Raw genomic sequence first — 6,263 nt, forward strand, 5'->3', positions numbered from 1 at the left:
TAAATTTTTAGAATCTTCTCCTCAAAATAACACAAATGAAAGTCCCAAAAGTTGTTTCATTTCTAACAACAGAAAAATCTATTTTCCTCTACCAAATTATGATCATACTATCGAAGGAAAATATGTGTATTTTTAAAGAATAGCACTTTTTTTAAAGCTTGACTCAGTGGCACACATCAGTACTTGGGAGACTGAGACAAGAGGATTGAAAGTCTGAAAATGGCCTCAGCAACTTAGCAAGACCATATTTAAAATAAATAAATAAATAAATAAATAAATAAATAAATAAAAAGAGCTGGGCGTGGTGGCGCATGCTTGTAATCCCCGCGCTTGGGAGGTGGAGACAGGAGGATCATGCAGGTTTGAAGCCAGCCTGTTTCCAAATAAAAAAAATATAAAAATAGGTCCGGGAGTGTAGCCTGGAGGTAGAAGGGTTTCCATTAACCCCAGTACCACCAAATAATTAATTAATTAATTAATTAATAAAGCCGGAGTTATAGCTCTTATATCCACAAGTAGCAAATACTGTATTTTATGAAGACAATATATTTCACACAGATTAGCAAGAGAAAATTTAAAAGAAACTCAATTACTGGAGCTATTTTCCTTTCCTTTCCATTCTGCTCACATTCATTGATCTGGTACTTCATGTTGAATGTTTGATGTACATTCTTTCTCCTGAGTCTGGAATGATATCTAAATAATTTCCCCTTTTATATTTTATTAAGAATGAGCCCAGCTGGGCGTGGTGACGCACACCTGTAATCCCAACATTCAGAGGCAGAGACCAGAGGATTGCGGACAGTCTCAGCTACTTAGTGAGGAGGCCCTTCGCAACTCAGTGAGACCTGTTTTTTTAAAAAAAAAAAAGACTAAAAAATAGAGCTGGGGGTGTAGCTCGGAGGTACAACGCCCCTGGGTTCCATCCCTAGTATCGAAAAAAAAAAAAAAAAGAAAGAAAGAAAGAAAGAAAGAAAAAGAAAAGGAAAAAGAAAAAGAATGAGCCCAGTCCACATGAGTCCACGGGAACTTTGTCTTTTTCACGCAGAGAACATCTGATCCTGTCATTGCTCACCTCCTCTCAGTTTTGCTTCATTCGTTCAGCCCTATCTTTCCTCCATCTTTCCTCCTCAATCCACAAATATGGCCAGGCCCCTCCTTGTCCTAGAATTACCCTCTCTGACCCTGTTGCTATAGCAGGCTATGGCCCTATCCCTCTTCCTTTCACCACCAAACTTCTAAAAAAGTACAAATTCTGCTTTCACTTCCTGTTCATTCGTTTCCTTCTTAACCCCTTATAATATAGCGTCTACCTTATCTCCGTGTGGAGCTTTCTGGAAAGTCTAGAGGAATGACGTATTCAACAAGTCTTAGTCCCCATTCTCCTTGTTCTCTCTGAAGAAATTTCACTTCGTGGAGCTTTTTCTCCCTAGGCCCTCTGTGATTTCATAATGGAACGGTTCTTTTATCATTCCGAGGACTTCTCTTTCATCTCTTTCACTAGTTGCTTTGTCTCCTTTCTGTTCCACAATGAAAATAGTCTCTTTTCCACATTATTTGCCTTGGAAAATATCTCGCCTTACACACGAAGTCCTTCAATCTCTTCTTTTCATCTCAGATTCTTTCTTTTGATGATTCATAAATCTAACAATTTCGAATTCTTGCTTAGATAACTAGCTAATACTTACTTAGATAACTAGCCAGGATTTCAAACTCAGCATATCTAAAACGAAGCTCATTAACTTACATTCATCCAACTGCAAGCTCTACCTGATTGTGTTTACTTTGTTTTTATTAGGACACCATTTTTAACGAATCATCTTTCAAAACTTACTATTCTACATTCTTGATTCTCATGTTCCACACACAGCAAATTGCTGAGTAGAAGGATTCTACAGGCATTTTGGTACACGGGGCGGGGATTGCATCTATTTCTGCAGTTAGATAAATCTGTGTTCAAATCATTGTTTTGCTACTTACCACTTTTCTGGCCCGAAGCTACTTCAGCTCATGGAGTCTCTTGGTCTACATTTGTAAAATAAAGAAAATAACATCCCCTGCAGGACCAATTCAGAGGAGTGGATGAGAGCTGCACATTTTATGTGTAGTTCTCAATCAGTAGAAATCTCTTTTCCTTAACCATGGTTATATGTCTCATACCCACCTTTATTTTCTATTAAATGGAATTATACGTATCAAGGGATTTCATGTAACTCCTGATATGTAGGTGTCCCTCACATATTTATTTTTCTACTTTCTTCTTTCTGTTGTTTTTTTCCTTAGTTCAGGCCTATATTGCTTTTTTAAAATATTGAAAATTGCCGGGTGTGGTGGCACACGCTTGGAATCCCTGCGCTTGGGAGGCTGAGACAGGAGGATTGTATGGGTTCGAAGCCAGCCTCAGCTACTTAGTGAGGCTTTCAGCAAGTTACTGAGACCCTGTTTCCAAATAAAATATAAAAAAAAGGTCTGGGAGTATAGCCTGGAGGTAGAAAGCCTCTGGGTTCTACCCCCAGTACCACACACACACACACACAAAAAAAAAAAAAAAAATTGAAAATTGAACCAGGGGTTTTCTACCTCTGACCTATACCCCCAGCCACAAATTTATTTATTTATTTGAAGAAGAGTCTCACCAAGTTGCATAGGGCCTTGCTAAGTTGCTGAGACTGACCTTGAACCTGCAATGCTTCTCTCTCAACCTCCAAAGTACTGGATCACAGGTATGTGCTTCCACACCCAAGTCGGCTTCACTTACTGTCTGGATATGGCTCCTCACGTGGACCTGGCTCCTGCCCTGGACCTCTGGCTCACCACACAGCCTGCTAGTGGCTCGCCTTCCTCAGGCATGATGCCTTGTCTGCTCAGAAGCCTTTATTCTTTCATCATTTCCAAGAAAATGATGTAGGGAACATGTGGTTTGAATTTTCTTCAGAGATGTATGATCATGATTACCCTACACATGACCTGAGCTTTGGCCTATTTTTCTGTGTTATTACCTCTCTTCTGGGTATGGAATGATCTCCATTTTGAGATCCATTTTTACCATGATGCTTTTCCTGATCATGTAAACACTTGGAATCTCTGTCTCTGGTACTAGGAATTGAACTTAGGAGAATTCTACCTCCAAGTTACACCTCCAGTCCTTTTTTTTTTTTTTTTTTGTGGCACTGGGGATTGAACCCAGGGGCATTCTGCCTCTGAGCTACTATACTCTCAGACCTTTTTTTTTTTTATTATTTTTTGATTTTGCAACAGGGTCTCTCTAGGTTGCTAAGAGACTTGCTATGTTGCCAAGGCTGTCTTTGAACCTGTGATCCTCCTATCTCAGCCTCTCAAATACTGGGATTACAGGTGTGTGCCACCATATCTGGCTCTCCTAGCTCTTTTTAACTTTTTAAAAAAAATTTTGAAACAGGGTCTTGCTAAGTTGCTGAGGCTGGTCTAGATCCTACTATCCTCCTGCATCAGCCTTCCAAATACTGAGATAACAAGCATTTGCCACCATGCCTAGCTTTTTTCTTTCTTTTGACACTACTCAGACTTCTCATTTCTCTTCTTTGCCTTATACCTATTTTAGTTATTATTTATTTACTTTTATTTACTTGTCCACATTCACACATTGCCCCCTTCAAAAAATCATACGGGTTTTATTATTATTTTTTTGGTACTGTAGATTGAACCTAGAGGCATTCTACCTCCAAATTATACTCCCAGTCTAATTTCATCTCAACTACTGTTATTCTAGCTAGAAACCGTGTTTTTTTGAGACAATATCTAATAAATGGGTTTTTTGAGGTAGCTAGTCTATCAAGCTTTCAATATCTTTTAGCTAGACTAAAATAATAAAACTGATATGCAGACCAATTTTTTTATTTTTTATATTTTGGTGGTACTAGGGGTGGAACCCAGGGGCTTTCTACCTCCGGGCTATACTCCAGACCTATTTTCTATTTTATTTGGAAATAGGGTCTCACCAAGTTGCTGGGAGCCTCACTAAGGAGCTGAGGCTGGCTTTGAACCTGTGCGATCCTCCTGTCTCAGCCTCCAAAGCACGGGGATTATAAGCGTGTGTTATCATGCCCGGCATTCAGACCAATTTTTTTTTTTTTTTTTTTTTTGGTGGTACTGGGTTTCCTGGAAGCCCTTCTACCTCCGGGCTACACTCCCAGACCTATTTTTACATTTTTATTTGGAAACAGGGTCTCCTAAGCCAGCGCGCACGGCTGGCTTCGCAACCTGAGCGATCCTCCTGTCTCTGCCTCCCAAGTGCGGGGATTACAAGCGTGCGCCACCACGCCCGGCTCAGACCAATTTTTAAAATTGAAAGTATTAGAGACAATTAGAACCACTGTGTATGAGAGGAAAAAAGAAAAAAAAATAAGAGGAGTAATGATACGAATAAAAAATCAAGAGAGAAGGGCAGTTTGTTTGGAGTGTGAGGTCATTATTTGGATTGTATTAGAAAGAAATGCAAAGGATTGCGCATCCCAAGAAAAGTAGCAATAGCTAGAACTATGCTGGCAGGGAGAGGGAGTTTTAAACGCAGTCTCTATTCTAATCCCATCCTAATTCCTGGGATAATATAATGCTTAGCATCCATGACAGATCTGCTGGCAGAAGGCCCAGCATTTGAAAATGGAGGTTACGCCCTGGAAAAAATGAGACCTGGTAGAGAGAGGAAATGATGATGTCTTGAGAAGCCCAGCTGTAAGTTACCACAGGAGCACCCCAAATCCAGGCCTGTCAGGATTCCAGAGTCCCTCTTGTCAATGTGGAAAGCAGTCATTTGACAGTACAGAGATAAAACACCCTGACTGTATGGAGGAGCTTAAGGGTTGGGGACTAAGTGCTAAGTACATCATGGGTTCAGTAAAAATTTGTTAACTGATGGACTATAGGTTTGTGACAAAACTTGTCAGCTGGATGTGGTGGTGGGGCATGCTTGTAATCCCAGCATTTGGGAGGCAGAGACAGAAGGATCATGGTTCATGGACAGCCGCAGCTACTTAGGCCCTCTGCAACTCAGTGAGACCCTGTTTCAAAATAAAGAATGAAAAAAATAGGACTGAGGGTATAGCTCGGGGGTAGAATGCCCCTGGGTTCAATCCCCAGTACTGAAAAAAAAAGAAAAGCCCACAAAACAAAAACAAAAACAAAAATTTAGCCGGGTATGGTGGCACATGCTTGTAATCCCAGTACTTGGTAGGATGAGACAGGAGGGTTGCAGGTTCTCAGCCAGCTTCAGCTTAGTGAGGCCCTCCACAAGTTAGTGAGACCCTGTTTCAAAATAAAGAATAAAAAGAGGGCTAGGGGTTTTGCTCAGAGGTAGAATTCCCCTGGGTTCTACTCTCAGTACTGCAAAACAAACAAAACAAAACAAAACAAAACAAAACAAAACAAAACAAAACAAAACCTCCCAAACTGGTCAAAGTTTAGTTCTTCCAGGGTGGGATCTAAGGGTGGCACAAGGACCACAGATGACGCCTCGGACTCCCAGGTCACTCAGTGGCACTGGACAAGTAGGCGTGGCTGGGCTAGGATTTAACAGTAGTCATCCATTACCCTTGTAGAAGCCACTGATTTCCCAGCCTTAAGTGAGAACTTGGATTTAATCTAAGAAGGCTTTGATCATTTTACATTTATAAAATTTTTGATTCATGGTGCTACAATCTGGTCCAAAAAAACCCCACCCAAGTTTATGTATGTTTCTGGATATTTGAGGGGAGATAAAATCAGTGTTTGTACTACAGCTGACTTTAGTGATTTGATTTCCCACTTCAATAATTAAGTATTTTCTTGGCTCTGATGAAAGACAATAACCTTGTCTCCATGTGACCCATCTTAGCTTACTTCTCAGCTCACTTTTATTCAGCCATTATCAAATCAGAAAAAAATAGCTGTTAGCATCTAGGTAGAAATAATTTTCATTTTGATTCCACTCCAAATTCTATATTTAACCTGGATGAGTGAATGAAGGGTTGAAGGATCATCATTATTCTCAACGTAACTGATGTTTTTGTCGGCAAATGAACACTGTTAATCTATTAAGCTGTCAAGGGTTGTCACCTTACTAAAGTAAACAATTAAAAAGAAGAATTGTAACAAAAAACAAAAAAAGAAGGCTTTGAGCATCCAAGTTAAGTATAATTTAAAAAAGTTCTTCAAGATTAAAAAAGCAGTTTTACTATGTTCAGCCTTTTTTTCTACTTGGGATAAACCTGTGTAGTTGAAAAAGTTTGATTTCATTATGAATTTGTCTA

This window comes from Muscardinus avellanarius, assembly GCF_963383645.1.
Source record: "Muscardinus avellanarius genome assembly, chromosome: 5".
Classification (NCBI taxonomy): domain Eukaryota; kingdom Metazoa; phylum Chordata; class Mammalia; order Rodentia; family Gliridae; genus Muscardinus; species Muscardinus avellanarius.